Source organism: Gossypium hirsutum, chromosome A12 (assembly GCF_007990345.1).
Source record: "Gossypium hirsutum isolate 1008001.06 chromosome A12, Gossypium_hirsutum_v2.1, whole genome shotgun sequence".
NCBI classification, from domain to species: domain Eukaryota; kingdom Viridiplantae; phylum Streptophyta; class Magnoliopsida; order Malvales; family Malvaceae; genus Gossypium; species Gossypium hirsutum.
The window spans coordinates 74520339-74542268 of NC_053435.1; the positions used below are offsets into that span (position 1 = coordinate 74520339).

Sequence of the window (21930 nt, forward strand, 5' to 3'; positions counted from 1 at the left end):
TGATGCTCTAAGTCAAAAATCTTTGTTTCCTCTGCATGCGATGAATGTGCATATGACTCTATCCGATGACGGTTCGATCGTAGATGAGTTGAAAGTGGAACTGCTATTTATGCAACATATTTGTGAAGCTCAAAAAGTCAATAATGAATTGTTAGCAAAACGGGCTCAATGTGATTTGAATATTGATTCAGAATTCTAAGTTGATGCTGAGGGTTGTTTGAGATTCAGAGGGCGAATATGTGTTCCAAGAAATTCAGAGTTGATTCTGATAATTTTAAATAAGCTCATAGCAATCAGTTATCTATTCATTCAAGTAGTACTAAAATGTATAATGATCTGAAATAGCTTTATTGGTCGCATGATATGAAACGAGATATCTTAGAATTTGTTTCGAAATGCTTAATTTTTCAGCAAGTTAAAGCTGAGCATCAGGCTCCGTCTGGGTTACTTCAGTCGATTATGATTCCCGAGTGGAAATGGGATAGGATCACGATAGATTTTGTATCCGATTTGCCTCTGTCCCCGAGTAAGAAAGATGCAATCTGGTATGTTATTTATAGATTGACTAAATCAGCTCATTTCATTTTGGTTCGCACATATTATTCACTTGATAAGCTTGCTGAGTTATACATTTCTCAGATCGTAAGATTGCATGGAGTACCTATTTCTATTGTTTCAGATAGAGATCAGAGGTTTACATCGCGGTTTTGGAAGAAACTACAAGATATATTAGGTATGAAACTACATTTTAGCATTGCTTTTCACCCACAGATGGATGGACAATCCAAGCGGATTATTTAGATACTTGAGAATATGTTGAAATGTTGTATTCTTGAGTTTGAAGGTACGTGGGAATGATACTTGCCACTAATTTAATTTGCATATAATAATAGCTTTCAATCGAGTATTAAAATGACACCTTACGAGGCTTTGTACGGTCGTAAATGTTGAACACCTTTATATTGGACTGAGCTCAGTGAGAATAAGATACACGGGGTCGATTTGATCATAGAGACTGAACAAAAAGTAAAAGTGATTCGTGAAAGTCTAAAAATAGGGTCAGATTGTCAAAAATCTTACGCATACTTGAAACAAAAAGATATTGAGTTTCAGATCGGGGATAAAGTGTTTTTGAAAGTATCTCTGTGGAAGAAAATATTCGTAAAGGCAAATTAAGCCCGAGATTCATTGGGCCGTATGAAATTATTGAGCGTATCAAGCTGGTTGCTTACAAATTGTTATTGCCACCTGAATTAGAAAAGATTTACAATGTATTTCACATATCGATGGTTAGACAATATCGATCTGACCCAACACATGTGATTTCACTATCTGAGATTAAGATTCGATTTGATATGACATATGAAGAATAACTAATCTGAATTTTAGATTGCAAAGATAAAGAATTAAGAAATAAGAAAATCTCTTTAGTGAAAGTCTTATGGCATCGGCACGGGATTGAAGAAGCTACGTATGAACCTGAGGATGCTATGAGAGATCGGTACCCAAACCTATTCTCTAGTAAGATTTTCGGGGACAAAAATCCCTAAGGGGGGAAAGTTGTAACAGCCCGGTTTAGACCCTAGTCAGAACAGTGGTTTTGGGAGCACGAATCCGAGTTAGAAAAGTATTTTAATCATATTTTATGTGTTTACAACATGTTAGAATGCATGTGTGAAATTTTTGTGAATTAATTTTTCTAATTGGTTGTTTAATTTTATAAATGGACTTAATTGCGTAAATTGTAAAAGTGGCTTGCTATTTTTTAAAGTGCTATATTGCTATGTTCTATTAATGTGGAGGCCTTAAAATGAAATTAGGCCATTAAATGATATTATGGACGGTAGTGGACAACCATTATTAAGTTTTTATATTATTTCATTAAGGATGGTTTGGTAATTATATTAATAATGATAATAATAAAAATAAAAAAAACATCACTCGTTCATCTTTTTCATCACCATTGCCGAAACTTAAAAGAAAAAGAAAACAAAAAGAGTTCCTAGGGTTCGGCCTTGTCTAAGATTGATTAAGGTATGTGTTTAGCTCGGTTTTTTATAATTTTTATGTTTTTGATATCGTTGCTTTCTGTTTTAGCTAGCCTATTCTTGAATTTTTGAATTGGTTGTGTGTTTTGTGATTTTCCATTGAAGAGGGCTTGTTGTTTTTGTTGTTTGATGATGAAATATAAATATATGCTGTTAGATTATCATGTTTAATTAAGTGATTTTAAGTAAAAATACCCATTTGGGATTAAATTGTGAATTTTGTAAAATGAGGGGTCAAAATGTGAAATAAATGAAAGAGATGGGCTGCTAGGGACCTTGGTGAAATTTGGTCAAGAATGGGTGTGGTGAAATTTTGAATATTTTGTGTTTTGTGAAATAGGGACTAAATTGTGAAAAATGTGAAATGTCAGGGGCAAAAGTGTAATTAGCCCATTTATGTTTTTTTGAAAGGATTTGAATGAATATACGATTAAATAAGTCAAATTTGTATTAATTTAGATCAAGGAAAGAGGAAATCAGATTTGGATCGAGGGAAATCTAAAGTTGTCGAATAGTCGCTCTGGTCCGTTCGTCTTTGTCCGACGTAAGTTCATAAGTAAATAAATGTTGTTAATTTCAAATGTATATGAATTATAAGTGCCGAATTAAATTATTAAATATATTTGTGTATATGTAGAATTTGATATAAGCATGGAGAATTAATTGCGAGCTTGAATCGATCGAATTACGACGTCCGAAATCCTAGTACGAACCTTAGGAATAGTTAGGATACATATGTCATGACATAGAATTCCGACATGTGATTTCGTGTAAGACCATGTCTGGGAAGTTGGCATCGACTTGAGATCTACGTGTAAGACCATGTCTGGGACATAGGCATCGTATATGATTTCATGTATGACTTTGTCTGGGACAGTGGCATCAATATTTGATTACGTGTAAGACCACGTCTAGGATGCTGGCATTGTACAGGCTTTTCGAGTTATCCGAGTATCCTATTTGATTCTAAACGGTTCAATAGGCAATGATATGGTAAACCCAATGTGAGTTTGAATTAAACGATTTAGGTATGTTTGATTTTATATGAAGAGATGGCTGAAAACCAAGACAATCAGCTACCTCCTGCAATTGCGGTTAATCAAAATCCTGCTCCACGCACTATGTATGATTATGCTAAACCTTCTTTAGCAGGAACTAAATCGAGCATAGTTAGACCTGCTGCTACAAATACTTTTGAACTAAAACCTAACACTATTCAAATGATACAACAATTTGTTCAGTTTGATGGTTTGCAGGATGAGGACACCAACGCTCACTTAGCAAACTTCTTAGAACTATGTGATACATTTAAAATTAATGGTGTGTCTGATGATGCCATTTGTCTTTGATTATTACATTTTTCATTGAGAAACAAAGCTAAACAGTGGTTGAACTCATTACCACGAGGGTCGATCACTACTTGGGAACAAATGACCGAAAAATTTCTATTAAAATATTTTCCGCCAGCTAAAATGGCTAAATTACGTAATGATATCTCTTCGTTTGTGCAGATGGACTTAGAAACTCTTTACGATGCATGGGAGAGATACAAAGACTTAATGAGAAGGTGCCTTCACCATGGGTTACCGCTTTGGCTACAAGTTCAAACGTTCCATAATGGCTTGAATCTTTCGACTTGAAAAATGTTTGGCGCAGCTGCTGGCGGAACCATCAATAGTAAAACACCTAAAGATGCCTATGAGTTTATAGAGGAGATGTCACTGAATAACTATCAATGGCAAGTCATGAAGACTAAGCCAACTAAAACAGCAGGCATTTATAACATCGATTTGGTTACTATGCTGTCAAATCAGGTAGAACTTCTAAATAAAAAGATTGATGGTTTACTTGGCTCTACTCAGGTACATCTAGTAATGAGGTGCGAGATGAATGGAGGAGGAGCATGCACAGAGTATCAACCCTTCAACCTAGCATCGAGGAGGAACAAGTCCAATATATGGGTAACAATAACTCTCGATCCCAAAATAACCCATATAGTAACACTTACAATACAGGTTGGAGGAGCCACCCCAATTTCTCGTGGGGCGGTCAAGGAAATCAAAGACCACAACATCCTCTGGGTTTTCAACAACCACCCTATCAATAAGAAAAGAAGTCGAACCTTGAAGAGATGCTGTCTAAATTTATCTCGGTGTTAGAAACCCATTTCTAGAACATCGATACAACACTTAAAAATCAACAAGTGCCGATCCAAGGGCTCGAAACTCAGATAGGCCAGCTGTCCAAACTGATTTCAGAAAGACCACAAGGAAGTTTACTTAGTAACACCAAATCAAAAAAGCATGTAGAAGCAGTTACACTAAGGAGTGGGAAAGTGTTAGCAGAATCTGAAAAGAAGCTAACACAAGAAGCCGTGGTAAGCGAAAGAGGGGAAGAAAAACTCGAAAATAGTGACAAACCAGTATCGAAGGAATATAAACCATCAGTTCCATACCCAGCAAAATTGAAAAAAAGCTGCATTGATGCACAATTTGGTAAGTTTCTTGAACTTTTTAAGCAATTACATATCAACTTACCTTTTGTTGAAGCCATCTCACAGATGCCTACATACGCAAAATTTTTGAAGGAGCTTCTAACAAACAAAAGGAAAGTTTGAGGACTTATCTGCAGTAGAACTCAATGAGGAGTGCTCAACCATACTCCAAAACAAGCTACCAACCAAACTAAAACATCCAGGAAGTTTTACTATCCCTTGCTTAATTGATAGTCTGAATGTTGAGAAAGCACTAGCTGATTTAGGCGCTAGCATTAAATTGATGCCATATAAAATGTTCAAACAACTTGGTCTTGGGGAACCTAAACCTACTAGGATGAGTATTCAATTAGACGATAGATATGTTAAATATCCTAGGGGTATTATAGAAGACGTACTTGTGAAAGTAGATAAATTCATATTTCCTATTGACTTTGTTGTGCTTGACATGGATGAAGATGTGGAAGTGCCCTTAATTTTAGGGCACCCATTTTTAGCCACTGGCAGGGCTGTAATCGATGTGGGTGACGGTAAATTGGTACTTAGAGTAGGTGACGAGGACATTATCTTTAAAATTTATGATTCTATGAGGTTCTCTAGGGAACAGGATGATTCATGTTATTTTATTGACTCTATTGATCATACTACTCAAGATTCTTTTCAGGAAATTGTATAGAAAGAGACAACGAAACTATATCTAGCTCAAGAAGAGGAGACAGATGATGAACCTAATGAACATTCTTCAAGACAAGTAGAATATGAGGGCATTAAGATAAATGATGAACTTAAGCAAAAACCCTCTATTGAGGAGCCTCCCAAACTGGAACTTAAACAATTACCAAACCACTTGGAATACGCATTCCTTGGAAATAATTCTACATTACCAGTTATTATTGCTTCTAACTTACAACCCAAGGAGAAAGAGGAATTAATCCAAGTATTAAAGGAACATAAAAAGACCATAGCTTGGAAAATTTCTGACATTAAAGGAATCAGCCCTTCTTTTTGCACCCACAAAATTTTGATGGAAGATGAATACAAACCGTGTGTGCAAGCTCAAAGACAACTGAACCCTAACATGAAGGAAGTTGTTAAAGCCGAGGTAATTAAACTTCTAGATGTTGGAATTATTTATCCAATTTTTGACTGTTCTGGGGTAAGTCCAGTGTAGTTGTCCCTAAGAAAGGAGGCATGATGGTTGTGACCAACGAGAAGAATGAATTAATCCCAACAAGGACAGTCACAGGATGAAGAGTTTGTATTGAATACAGGAGACTGAGTGATGCCACAAGAAAAGATCAGTTCCCCTTTCCATTCATTGACCAAATGTTGGAAAGATTATCCAGGCACATGTACTACTACTTTCTAGACAGACTCTCTGGTTACTTCCAGATCCCAATAGCTCCTGAAGATCAAGAAAAAATGACATTCACATACCCATATGGTATGTTTGCTTATCGTAGAATGCCTTTTCAATTATGTAATGTTCCTGCCACTTTTCAGCGCTGTATGATGGCCATCTTTGATGAACTCGTGGAAGATATCATGGAAGTATTTATGGATGATTTCTCGGTATTCGGTAATTCTTTCAATCTCTGCCTTAAAATTTTAAAAAGAGTTTTAATAAGATGTGGGGAAACGAACCTTATCCTTAACTAGGAGAAATGTCACTTCATGGTTCAAGAAGGTATTGTATTAGGGCATAAAATTTCTAGTAAAGGGATTGAAGTGGACAAATCTAAAATAGTTCGGTTAAGGCTATTAAAAGCTTTTTAAGACATGTTGGTTTTTATAGAAGATTTATTAAGGATTTTTCTAAAATAGCTAAGCCTTTGACTAAATTGCTAGAAAAAGATATACCTTTTAATTTCAATCAGGAGTGCGTAGAAGCATTTAATACTTTAAGAATAACTTAATTAATGCTCCAATCATAATTGCACCTGATTGGAACTTACCATTTGAATTAATGTGTGATGCGAGTGATTTTGCAGGAGGTGTAGTATTGGGACAGCAAAGAGACAAGCATTTTCAACCTATCTATTATGCTAGCAAAACTTTGACAGCCGCACAAGAGAATTATACTATTACGGAAAAAGAATTGCTAGCTGTGGTTTTCGCATTTGATAAATTTCGATATATCTCATATTGTCTAAAGTTGTTGTTTACACTAACCATTCCGCCCTTCACTACCTTTTAACTAAAACTGATGCAAAACCTCGACTCATTCGATGGATTCTCCTATTGTAGGAATTTGACTTGGAAATTCAGGATAAGAAAGGAGCTGAAAATCTCACGACTGATCATCTTTCTAGGCTTAAGAACTCCAATACCAAAGAACTAGATGAAGTTGAAATAAATGATTCGTTTTCTGAAGAACAATTTTTCACTATATCTGACTCCGAGGTACCTTAGTTTGCAGACATCACGAATTTTTTAGCTGCTAACATTATCCCAAAAAGGTTAACACATCAGCAAAAGAAGCAATTCTTTAATAATGTGAAAAGCTACTTTTGGGATGACCCCTTTCTTTTTCGCAGATGTGTAGATCAAATCATTAGAAGATGCGTTACAAGATCAAAAACATCAAAAATACTGGAACATTACCACTCAGGGCCAACTGGAGGACACTATAGTGGAACTAAGACCGCACATAAAATACTTGAATCAAGTTTTTACTGGCCCTCATTATTCAAAGGCGCTAACAGGTACGTTACTTCATGTGGCAAATGCCAACTGGCAGGTAACATATCTAAACGTGATGAAATGCCTCAAAACTATATGCTTTCATGTGAAATATTTGCCGTTTAGGGTATCGATTTCATTGGCCCATTCCCCAGTTCATTTGGGAATAAATATATCTTAGTAGCAGTTGATTATATGTCCAAATGGGTGGAAGCCCAAGCTCTACCTACTAATGATCTAGAGTGGTAGTAAGTTTCCTTAAGAAACTCTTCTTGACATTCGGAACGCCTAGAGAAATTATCAGTGACAGGGGCACTCATTTTTGTAATACCCAATTTGAAAAAACTCTTAAGAAATATGGAGTTCATCATAGAATAGCCACCCCATACCTTCCTCAAACTAATGGACAAGTTGAAGTGGCAAACAGAGAAATCAAATGGAACCTTGAAAAAATAGTAGAATCAAACAAAAAAGATTGGGCAATGAAAGTAGATGATGCCTTATGGGCTTACAGAACTGCTTTTAAGACCCCCATATGGACATCACCGTACAGACTTGTTTATGGAAAAATTTTTCATCTACCATTCGAACTAGAGCATAAAGCTTTTTGGGCTATTAAATTTCTAAACCTTGATCCCGAACTTGTAGGAAAAAACAGGTTGATGCAACTAAACGAACTTGATGAGTGGCGAACCAATGCATACAAAAACTCACACCTATACAAGGAAGCAACAAAGAAGTGACATGACACTTACTTAAAGCAATGAAAACAATCTCAAGTTGGAGATCTTGTCCACCTATACAATTCAAGACTCAAATTGTTTCCTGGGAAACTTAAATCACGATGGTCAGGACCTTTCGTAATTTAATCTGTTCTTCCATATGGCACAATAGAGGTAAGTCACCCAACACATAGTACTTTCAAAGTAAATGGACATCATCTCAAACTCTATAACGGTGAGAATTTTAAAGATGATAGAGAGGAGCTACGACTCCACAAACTGCCCTGAATAAACCAACAAGGTAACAGTCGACTTAGACTATAAACAAGCGCTTCTCGGGAGGCAACCTGAGTACTAACGGTTTTAAATTATTTAAATTTCAAGTTTTAAACATCTAGGTCACTACCAGAGTCTTTGAAGCACAGGTTCCCAACTCCACACGGCCGTGCTTAAGGCTGTGTGACCAACACGGACGGAAACAAGGCCGTGCGATACGGTCGTGCGAAAAAAAGGTAAAAGTTATCTTTCCCAACATGGGATGCGATAAGTGGCCATGGGCGTGCGACCTGGCCATGGTCAAATCTGCCAAACGAACACGGGTGTGCGACACGCCTGTGTCTAGCACTCGTGGACGACACTGTCAAAATGAAACGGGCGTCCGAAGACCTACACGACTGTGGGAGAAGCGAACCACATCACCCACAGTCGTGTAACATGATCATGAAGACACGCAGCCTATATACACGGGCGTGCGCAAAGGCCATGTGACGATGCCTCACTTCGCGACAAACACGGGCAGGACACGATCCACACGGGCTAGTGAACCAGCCGTAACATTTCAAAAATTAGATTATCTATCTTATTTTATTTTATTTTTATTTTATTAATTTTTGAAGATTCTTTTGTTTTTAAACACGGCTTATCTTTATGATTACTATCAAATTATTCCCCCAATTCTCCTTTTGTCCTTCAGAATCATGTTTGTCATCCAGCTTTATTTCCAAAAACTTGCTCTCGCTAATCCAAGAATTCCATCCATTTTTAACTCAGGAAGGTTCACTTCTCTCCCTATCTTATTTTTTTATATTCCTATATCTATCTTTGTACATTGAGGGCAATGTACATCTTAAGTGTAGGGGGATATTTATTTCATTATCAGAAAAATCCTTGAATGACTGCCTTGTTCTCTTGAAAAGCTCTCATATCGTATTTAGGATAAGTTTTGATTGATTTATGACGTTGATTGATATATCTTGAATTAAAACATAGGCATTTACGCATTGATTGTTTAAACCTCAAGACATTAGAGAATCAAGCATGATAAGTTGATTTTTAAGAATTTAAAATCTTAGGTTGTTTCCCCAAAGTTTAGGTATTACTTTGAGTTGGAATTCACAAGTTTTAAACATAAAAAAGGCATAATTTTTGTGAGATTTTTTAGCCTTTTGAGCATCTATTAATTCTTTCATGCTCACTTTATTATTACTTTGAGTGCATCAGTATTGAACTGTTATTCTAGAACTTGCTTGATTATGCATGTCGAGACCACACCATTTGATTTGATATGTCAAAATGATTAAGGCACTTAGGATTAACCCACTCATGCCATGAAAAGCCTACCTCCACGATTAACCCTTAGTAAACCCCCTTGAGCCTAACAAGTCATTTCTTGTATTACCCTTAATATTAACCCTTAACCCATTATTGTTGGAGTCCCCTAAATTAATCATATTTTTGTCGAGATTTGAGTTGAATAAATCGCTTAGCTATGTCTTGTGCTTAATTGTTAGTCTATGTTATTTAACTTGTTCTTAAAAAAATGTGTATACATATTAGTAGTAATCTTTTATTTGTAAGCTTCAGTATTTAAATTCCATAGTTAGAGAAGGAGTTATGTTGTACGTAAGTGATGATTAAATATTTTTTTCTAGTTAAGTAATTTTTCAACTCAATCTCGATTCTAACCCTTTCTTTTAGGTTGTGACCACACCCCCTAACCAAGCCTCATTACAACCCTCTAAAGACCATTTGATTGATGTATCATCTTAAATTATAGTGGTGGAGATTTGATTTTCATGCAAGCCTATGGTAATAACTTTTCATTATTGACTATTGAGTGCTTCATTTATTGTCCTTAAACACCTCGAGTGATTTGAGTGAATCTTTAGTGAGGATGTGAAACTCTATGATATTCTGAATCAAAGGTAATTACTTAGATGAGGGGAGACATCTATGTTTGGATGATTAAATACTCAACTTGGAATGTTTGAAACTTTTATGTCCTTTTAGTTGAATTCTCAATGTATGATTACCTATAGATTATTTTGAGATATTATCGATAGAAATTATAAGTTGAGAAGAATTTATTTTGATTATGAGTTGAGAACTTTGCTTGAAGACAAGCAAATGTTTAAGTGTGGGGGTATTTTATAAACCATAATTTATACATATTTTTACGCCATGTTTAACGCATTTTATGGATGATTTTTCCTTAGAATTGGTGAATTTGATGCTCCTAATGCCTTAATTTCATGTTTTATACTTAGGAGAGCGAAAGGAACGAGAAACGGGCCAAAAACGGAGAAAATGGGCCAAAGTACAAAAACAACATGGCCTGGACCTCCTCACACGGGCAGACCACACGGCCATGTCAATTTGGCAGATTCGAAGCACGATTCACACGGGAGTGGCACACGAGCGTGTCCCTGCCTAGCCCAAGTTGAGTCCAATTCGAAAATGGCTAATTTTGAGGGCTCTTAGGGATTCCAAAGCTTATAAATACACTTTAGAGGAGGAAGAAAATGGGATAGACAGAATAGGGAGTAAGGAATTACTCCAAGGAAGTCGATTGATCCATCTCAGAAGCCGGATTCACCATCAAGACTGAATATCTCTCCTCAATTTCCCCTTCAGGAGTTTTGGGTTTTCTTTATGTATTGTATTCTTTATTATTATGAGATGTTTTCTTATTTAGTTATGAACTAAAACCCCTAAATACCTAAGGAGAATGAAACCTAAGACGAATCTTGTTATTATTTTTTGAATTGTATGATAAATATTTAACTTGTTCTTCATTATGTGTTCTTAAATCTTGTTTTGATATCCCAGGATACTGATTCAAGATAAGCTCTTATTCAGTGGAGGAATAGAACCTGCCTAAGAGTACATTTTTCATAATTAAGCGGAGTTGTTTACGCGCCTAGACATAGGGTGACAAGATTTTGCCGGATTAGGGTGAAACCTAATAAGGGGATCCATAGATCGAGTTAATGCAACCCTAGGGTGTTAATTAGAGAAAGGTCTCAATTATTCAATCTAGAGATTAGACGTTATTAGTCTTGAATACGGATAATACCATAACTTAGGGATCTCTACGGAACAAATTAAATGAATAAATCATCCAATTCGAAGCCAGAATAACAAGTACAGTCTATGTAGATTTTTCCTTAGGTATTGTCTTAATTCAATCATTTTCCAAAATTAATCCCCCAATGCTACTTTCTGTGAATTCTTAGATTAGTTAATTAGTTAGTTAAAACAAAACCACCTTAGTCTTAGGCTAGATAATAAAAAGACAGTCATTACTAGTACTTTTAGTTCCTTTGGGTTCGACAATCTGGTCTTGCTAAAACTATACTACTGTTCAATAGGAACACTTACCTACATCGTGATAATAGTTAGTTTTAAGAACGATTAATTATAAATATTTAAAACGTATCATGAAATCACGCGATCATAGACTAATGAGAAATTTCAGTAGGTTATTCAGATCCTTGAGGATATACTGAGGAGTTGTGTTATCGACTTCCGATGTAGTTGGGAGAAGCATTTGTTGTTAGCAGAGTTTTTGTATAATAACAGCTTTCAGTTGATCATACAAATGGCATCTTATGAGACAATGTATGGTCGAAGGTGTCAAACACCTTTAGGTTGGATCGAGTTGGGTGAAAAGAAAATGTTGGGTCCAAAACTGGTTCAAGAGACAAAAGGTATTGTTAAGTTGATTCAAGACAAATTGAAAATGGCTTCAGATCGATAGAATTATTTTGCATATTCGAAGAGAAAGGACATAGAGCTTAGTGTCGAGGATCAAGTATTTCTATAGGTGTCACCATGGAAATGGGTCCTAAGATTTGGTCAGAAATGCAAGCTAAGCCCAATGTTTATAGGAAATCCATAACGAAGAAATCCAGAATATAGAAATACAACATAAAGATACAAGTCATGCATATGATATCATACAAAGGCCAACAAACATGGATAAGTTTATCACAATCTATACTTTTACCTCATGTACCATCATTTAGACATATCACTACAATCATATAAACCAGTCAAAGCAACTTAACACATTTACTCAAGCTATACGAGCTTATCAATCATAATCATCCAAACAAATATACATGAATATTCATCCCAGTAATATTTTTGATAAGTTATCTAAACAACTCGAGCAATTTAGCCACGTACATCATGGAATTATCTATCAATCACAGGTAAGCTCATTATGTCATATAATCCTTTATCTCATTTCAATAATTCATTGCAATCCATCAAATTTTAATATCCAATCAGGACTATTACATTTTATCCGTAACAGGGTATTATGAATCTTATTCGTACTTTTCCAAGTTCAACTTCTCATAAGTACGCTTTACTCAAATACCTCCTTATCACAACCAATATGGTCGGATGTAACTCGGTTGGAAAGTACCTTTATCTAAACAAAGTGGCTATCATATGCATCGGGAAACATCACACTATCTTTGATCGGTGGCATGTATAGCTAGACTCTCATACACATGCTAGGTCAGTCCAAGAATTAACTAAACCATAGTTCTGATACCACTAAATGTAACACCCCTTACCCGTATCCTACGCCGGGACAGGGTACGAGGCATTACCGGACTTAAACACAAACAATCATGCAAACCGGGCCATAAAATTTCATTCATATATTAAATCATTCTATCACATGCACATAGTCCCTTGTTTGGGTTTACGAAACCCAAAACATACTTTAGAAAAGGTTCGAGACTAAATTGAGAACTTTGGAAAGTTCTTGGAAAACTTAGAAATTTTTCTCATGGACCAGGGTCACACGCTCGTTTGGACACAGGGGCACGCCCGTATGCCATCAACACACCCTTGTCCTCAGGCCGTGTAACTCTTTTTTTATGACGTCAGCAAATAAATTGAACCACACTGACAGGCCACACGCCCGTGTCCTCAAGCTGTGTCCCTCACACGGTGGAGACACACGGTCATGTCTCATCCTTGTAGTTAACTCTTAGGCTATTTTCCATGTCTTTTTGTTACCCTTACATGCACACACATATACATGGATCCAATGGCATTCAACATCCTCAATTATGATACAAAAATATCATTTACCTATCAACAGGCATGTGTTACACATTTCCACATTAAACCAAGACTAGCCATACCATAATTATCTTTGTGCCAATTTATTTCAACTTATCATCAAACTTCCATGTTCAAAGCATTATTATTTTATCTCCATATTACACATTTAATTCATGGCCATAAAACATGCATTCAACACACATGACATATTGCCAACCATGCATGACAAACAAACATAATCATATCTTCACATCATAAGTAATAAATCATAACATGACTAGCTAGACTTACAAGCCATAATCAATATAAGCCACATCTCATGGCCATATACAATAGCTCAAAATGGGCCAATACATTTGGCCAAATCATAATAACACATGTCATTGAACTAGGTCCCTATACATGCCACTCATTTGATGATTCTAACATATGTATTCAATACTCCAAAGGTATTGGCTTGATAGTGTGCTGCTGCCTTTGACGATCTCCAACGCCGAGCTGACCTAACAACACTAAAAGAAATGGAAAGGAAGGAGTATGTTGTACACTTTGTAAGCTCGTATAAAAATAATAAGAAATGTATTAACATGCTATTTTTCAATTTCTCTTTATTTATTCAAAGTCCAGTTAAGTTGTTTTCACGAGTCACAGTCACTAAATTATTTATATCTAGAGCTAAGGAACTCCAAAATAAGATCTGCTAATTTTCCCTGAAACTAAATTCACATATCTTCTTATCATAAAATTTTCAAAATTTTTAGTCTAGCCAATAAGTACAGTTTATTCTTTAAAATCTTCCCTATTTTGCTATTTAACAGCTTCGCCCTTTCTTCACTAAAACTTATTTATCTCATAGTACGAGACTTGGATGATGCTCTTATATATTTCCCTTGAAAATAAACGCATTAAGGATTTTAAGCATGTAATTTATAACCTATGATTATTTTCATAAAATTTTTAATGATTTTCCAAATTTAAGATAGGGGAGCCCGAAATCACTCTGACCCTGTCTCACAAAAATTCAAATATCTCATAACATGAAATTCTTATACTTACACCGTTTCTCTATGTAAAACTAGACTCAAATAAGCTTTAATTCTATATCTTATTCAATCTCTAATTCGATTTTCACAATTTTTGGTGGATTTTCAAATTAGGACTACTGCGGCTATCCAAACTAATTTAGTACAATATAATGATACCATCACAAGATTTTCATGAAATTACTCTCATAAGTATCACTCATTCATTTTCATTCTTATCACAAGTCCATGGGTTTCGAGTACTTACTTGTGCTATCACTTAGCTCAACACTTGTCCAAACATGACAACTCATATGCATCATAATAGTATCATATAACATAAATGAGTTTATCTTGACAAGAACCCTTTTATTTCATTTCTCATATTAATCTCGTTGAATTTCTCAGAATCTCGACAGATATCCCATTCACAGTCAATTCATACAAGTGATCATTTCAAGTACGCAGTCCCGTGAACCTCGCTCTTACGGCGGGATTACCAGTCCAGGCTAAATCCCCTGTAATGACAATTACTCTCATTAGCTCGGATCTGAATTACTAGTCCAGGCTAAATTCAGACCCTAATCGGATTACCCGTTCGGGCTAAATCCATATTGCCATATATTCTTCGGGAGGCTAGATCACTTTACAAGTTCATGTCCATCAATTAGTATTTTCTTTTTCCAAAAAGCACACTCCCGTTTACCTCCTTTCTTACAGGGGGATTACCAGTCTAGGCTAAATCCCCTATAATATAAACTCATAGAGTATTGTCGGGATTACCAGTCCAGGCTAAATCCCCTACAACGACATATACTCAAATAAGATCAGATCTGAATTAGCAGTGTAGGCTAAATTCAGAACCTAATTTGAATTACCCATCTGGGCTAAATCCGTTCACACATATTCTTCGAGAGGGCTATATAGGGATTGGATCACCCGTCCGGGCTAAATCCTTTTTACCATCAATTCCTTTTCAAAAATCCATCGAATATCCTATTTCATTCAACCGAGATTTTTCTTCCTCTTATTTTCAATCATGTCAATGTTTCATAAATTTTCATACATTGAGCACTCAAATCATATTCTTATCAAGAGCATACATTTATCATATAATCGTCATTTAAGTAATTAACATACCTCACACATCGTATTTACTTCCAAATGGACTTACCTTCCTTTTCACTCTTTCACAAGTTATCCAACTTAATAAAACATCATGTTATATCAAATTCTCAATATATTCAGCTATTATATAGCAAGCCATCAATGATTTAACCATCAAACATTTCATGTGCTACTAGTCATATATCATTATTCTCACAAATTTTATATACCATTCTTTCATCACTTTTCAATATATTAAATCATGCCATTCGTGCAATAATAATATATAATTTTCAATTCAAATATAGCATTGCAATATTTTGGCACACAAACGTATCTCGACACCAAAATAGCAAAAAGGAACTTAACCGTCGATTTTCCATATTTCACCCGATCTAAGTCCAATCCTCAATTTCCTTGATCATAATATCACATTTAGTCTAATTATTAGTCACATTATTTAATGTGATCCAAAAATCATATTTTGGAAAAATTATTTTTTTGCCCATAAACTTCGTAAAAATTACACTTTTACCCCTAGGCTCGTAAAATAATTTTTATTCAATTTCCTCACTCTTTAAGCCTAGCCAAACCATTTTCATAACTATATCAAATCACAATTCTCATCAAAACACACTTTTATACTATTTTCACAAATTCTACAAAATGGTCCATTTAGACGTTTTCATCGAAAATCGCTTAGTAAAAGTCGTTTATTTAACACCCAACACTCATTTTCTACCATTAGACATCAAAATGCATGCATGTCACACATGGTTCAATTTTTAAATATGAACCCTAGCTCAAATTAATGGTAGGAATAGATAGATCTTGTTACGGGGATTGTAAAAACATAAAAATCATTAAAAACAAGGCTAGAATAGACTTACAATCGAGCTTGAAAGCTTGAAAAACCCTAGCCATGGTTTATCCATGCAAGCTTCAGCCAAGAGGTTCAATATGGACAAAAATTGGCTTTTAATTTTATTTTTAATTCATTTTAATAACTAAATGACCAAAATGCCCTTAATGAAAAACTTTGGAGACATGCCTAACCATGTCCATTTTTGTCCACCAACTTAACCAATGGTCTAATTACCATATAAGGACCTCAAATTTAAAATTTCATAACTACTGGACACCTCTAGCGTGTAGAATTCAACTTTTGCACTTTTTACAATTTAGTCCTTTTGACTAAATTGAGTGCCCAAATGTCAAAATTTTCGAACGAAATTTTCACAAAATCATTCCATGAAATTTTAGACCACAAAAATATAATAACAAATTAAATTTTCCTCATCGGATTTGTGGTTCCAAAACCACTATTTCGACTAGGCCCAAAATCGGGATGTTACAAGCCGTGTGGACATTCGAAATGGAATCACATGGTCGTGTCCCAGCCCGTGCCCGACTCGTGTAACTCTGACTTGGGTCACACTGTCAACCACATGCTTGTGTGACCAACCCGTGTGCCCTTCGAAATGGCCATACATGCCAATGTGCCAGGCCTTGTGCTAGACCGTGCCAAACCTGTAGGGTATATTGAGTTATGTCACACGACCAAGTCACACACTTGTGTGCTGAGCCATGTGGAGCATATTGACTTGATTTCTAATTAAACACTAGGGACACACAGCTGTGTCACCTAACCATGTGTCACACACGCTCATATCTCTGTCCGTTTGGACAAAAATAGGCTATTTACCAAGCCATTTTGCTCACCCAATTTGCATACACCTACACAAAACCAATTGACACATAACATGGCATAAATAGGCATTCAAACCAATCTCAACCAAGCATAATTCATAACATTTCAATACCATAAACTACAAGGCACACTGATACCACAATATACCATTCAATCTCATACCAAAATTCACATTCTTAAATCATCAATATGGTCACTTTTAACTATGCATTATTTTACCAAAAAATTCACAAACATACCAAATTCAAATCTCAACCATTTAGTATCCCTATTGGCCAATTTTCAACAAGCATCACATAACAAAAGCCATATGCATATATATATATCATCAAATATGCCAAAATAAGCCAACTCTCATGGCTATTTATAAAACCAAACACTTAACATTTATAAGCCAACTCAAATGGCTAAATCCATTACTAACATATACCAAAATGACTAAAGCTCCTATACATGCCATATAACCAAAATACATAGATTCAAAAGTACCAAACTGATAGCTTGATAGTGTGATAGATTCAAAAGTACCAAAGTGATAGCTTGATAGTGTGATGAGGTCTTCGACGATTTCCAAATCCGAGCTAGCTTCGATATCTCTATAAAACACAAAAAAATAAATAGAGTAAGCCATAAAGCATGGTAATCTCGTATGAATTAATAAGCAAAACTCACCATTTATTTACCATTCAAGTAACATGAACATATTATACTACAAAACATTAAATCATAATGTTATCCTATATTCAATCACATAATTAACCATGAACTCACAACTTCCATAGATTCAATGCTCATATAGTTTCCATACGTACCTGCACTAGTACGTATCTATTTTTCACCATATCATATCTTCGATATAACCGTTGAACCATTTGGAATAATATCGGATACTTGGGAATCTCGCACCCTAAATGCCACATACATAGCCGAAGCTATCTTAATCTTATATCACATATAATGCTCACTCTCGAGCAATCAACGGGTCTGCCCACACAAGCTCATGGTCATGACGAAGTACACGATGTTGCTAACACAAGCTGACAAGAATCCGCAACACATGTTAGATAACTCAACCACTGGTAGGATTTACGGACCAGCACCCACATCAAATAACCCCTAATGACATGTCATTTGTATCCTAATTTATTCTTAAGGTTCAATTAGGATTTCACTTTAGCCGAATCATCATCGAATATGTCTGAAAGGTCGTATTCACAATTTATTCAATATTAAAGCATTTAAAACACAATTATATTAATTCTTATTACATACGAACTTACCTCGAATGCAAAAATAACGAAATTGATCAATTAATCTAACACATTGTTTTTCCCCCGATCTAAATCGAATTTCGCTTTTCTTAATCTATATAATATCAAATTTAACTGATTTAATCATCAGTCTACTCAATTTAGCCCAAAAATACACATTATAGCAACTTTACACTTTTGCCCCTAATATTTCAATTTCTTTACAATTTAGTCCCTATCTCATAAAAATACAAATTCATGTAACTAAGTCCCTATCCATGCTAGCCGAATTTCTCTTATTACCATAACAACCCATATTTTTCATTTATTTCACAATTTAACCACAAAATTTACACATTTCACAATTTAATCCCTAATTGGAAATTTTACCAAAAATCACTTTACAAATGTTGTTTATCCAACAACAACCATACAATTTCTATCATCAAACATCATAACATACACATATTCATCAATGAAAAAAACCCTAAACCTTTAATAATTTTGCAAATTAGTCCCTGGGCTAGCTATATTAAGTTACAACGACTCCGAACACATAGAGATCATTAAAAATTAAGTCAAAATCACTTACATGCAAGCTAGGGAATGTGCCAAATGCTTCAAGCTATTTCAATGGCTTTTTCAACCCTAATTTTCGGCTAGGAAGATGATGAAGGAAATAAATGCCCTTTTTTTTATTCATTTATCATTTAATTATCGAATTACTTAATTAACCCTATACATTAACCTTTAAAACCATTAAAAAGATGTCCATCTTTGTCCACTCATATTAAAAATGGTTTAATACAACATAAGGACCTCCACTTTACGGTTCTATAGCTATTAGACACCTTTAGCTAATAGAACTCAAGTTTTACACTTTATGCGATTTAGTCCTTTTTGTAACACCCCTTACCTATATCCAAGGCCAGAACAGGGTACGAGGCATTACCGGACATAATTGTAAACACACATGCAAATATGAGCCATAAAATTTTATTCTTTTTAAAAACATTCATTCATATGCATGATGTCCCTTAAATGAGCCTACGAGGCCCTAAACATGTGTTGAAAGTAATTAGGGACTAAACCGAGAACTTTAGAAAGTTTTGGGAAAACTTAGGAAAATTTTCCATGAAATAGGGTCACACGCTCATGTGGACACAGGGACATGCCCGTGTGCCATAGACACGCCCGTGTCCTCAGGCCATGTAACTCTTTGACTATGACATCAGCAAACGAAATTTAACCACAAGGCCAAGCCACACACCCGTGTGTTAGGCCATGTCATCCATGCGGCTGAGACATACGGTCGTGTCTCTGCCCGTGTGGCCAACACTTAGGCTATTTTCCAAGCCCTTTTTTTTGCTGCCCTTACTCTCTTTCATACTTAAACATATCATAAACACATGTTATAACACCAATTCAATGGTCAATAATTCTTTAATAAAACCCAATTAAAGCATTTGCATTTTTTCATACATGTGTTTTTCAATCATGTAACACCAAGTTAGACATTCCAATTCACAGTCAATAGCCTTGTCATATTGATGACCACTTTTACCAATTAACCACAACATTTTACCCAACACTCAATCTCTACTTATTCAACAAAGGTTTATGTTCAATCATTATCAATTTATTACCATGTCACATATTTATTCCATAGCCATGACCACTTCGAATGGTCCTAACGCATTCATTATGCACATATTCCATACACTTCCCATTCATATTAATCAAGCAAAATCACAAAACCACATCACAAGACATTAACACATAGAATGGATAAATAGGGTTACAAGCCATAACAATTATAAGCCACATCTCATGGCTATATACAGTGAATCAATATAAGCCAATACATTTGGCTAATCATAACAACATCTATCATAAAAACTAAGTCTCTATACACGCCACTCACTTGAAGGTGTTTAGTACACATATGTCAATACTCCATAGGTGATGGCCTGATAATGTGATATTGCCTCCGACGATCTCCCACCCCGAGCTAACCTGACATCACTAAAGAAATGAAAAGGTGGGAATAAGCTTTACGCTTAGTAAGTCCATATGAAAATAATAAGCTATATGCCGACATACTTCTCAAGGAAATACAACCATAATTACACTTTTACTTATATTCCGGTCATGATGCTTTCTTGAGTCATAGTTACTAAATTATTTATATCTGGAGCTACGGAACTCCAAATCAAGATCCACTAATTTTCCCTAAGACTAGACTCACATATCTTCTTACCATAAAATGTTTAGAATTTTTTATCTAGCCAATAAGTACAATTTATTCTTTAAAGTTTCTCCTGTCTTGCTGTTTGACAGCTTTGACCCTTTTTTACTAAAAATAATTATCTCTTAGTACGGGAATCAGATGGTGTTCCCGTCTGTTTCTCTTGAAATTAGACTCATTAAGAATTTATTCATATAAATTCTAACCCATAATATTTTTTTTACAATTTTAGTGATTTTCAAAAGTTAAGATAGCGGAGCCCAAAATCACTCTGACCCTGTCTCAAAAAAGTTCAAATATCTCATAATATGAAGCTCTTTTGGTTACACTTTTCCTCTATGGGAAACTAGACTCAATAAGCTTTAATTTTATATATTATTCAGTCTCTAATTTGATTTCCACAATTTTTGGTGGATTTTCAAAGTCGGGCTACTACTGTTGTCCCAAAATTATTTTAGTGCAATATAATGATAACTATCATAAGTTCACTTTCAACTAATCGTGAACTCACCATTTCATGAATTCCATGTTCAAATTCACAATTTAAGTTAACATGATATTGCAACAAAATTCATAATCATAATTCATACATCTTAGCTCACCGATATCTCGACATTTCAAAGTCTCAATAAGCATAAGCTTAGTGTACATACTTGTACCATACATTCTTACCCATTTTATTCCACTTTTTATCCCAACATCTTGATTGGCCCGTTGAACCACCGGAATACTAAAGGACATTCGGATTATCATACACCAAATAAAGTACCAATGCCATGTCCCCGACATGGTCTTACATGAATCCACATATCATAGTCAATGCCATGTCCCAGACATGTTTTTACACAAGCACACATATCATTACGATGCCATGTCCCAGACATGGTCTTACACAGGCACACATTAATATGGTGTCATGATACCCGAATCCTAAGCATTCCTCAGAGTCACCTATGATTTCCGAGATATAAAGCTATCATCATGTTTTCATTAAAACATCACAAGTCAATTTCAATAAAGGCATAAATCCACATTTCGTACAATATCAAGTATTAAGCACATGATAATGAAGTTGATGAATTACTTTCACACAAACTTACTTGTTTCAAAGAAACATCATAGCCCATCAAACTTCCAATATATCCAATCATCACGTATCATGTTAACGACATTTGAGCTATCAATTACTTCATGGGGTTCATTACTTTCCCATACACAATATCATTAACATATAATTCAATACAATCATAGCAAAGTGGATTTCAAGTATAATAACAAT

General features: G+C 35.1%; 1 non-coding gene across 1 annotated transcript; it reads right to left on the bottom strand.

Annotated features, from left to right (window-relative positions):
• Positions 1–3526: 3526 nt before the first annotated feature.
• On the bottom strand, positions 3527–3633 carry LOC121212045 (small nucleolar RNA R71). Its single transcript, XR_005907256.1, has one exon. It is a non-coding gene; the product is annotated as a small nucleolar RNA R71 (small nucleolar RNA).
• Between the last annotated feature and the right edge of the window lie 18297 nt (positions 3634–21930).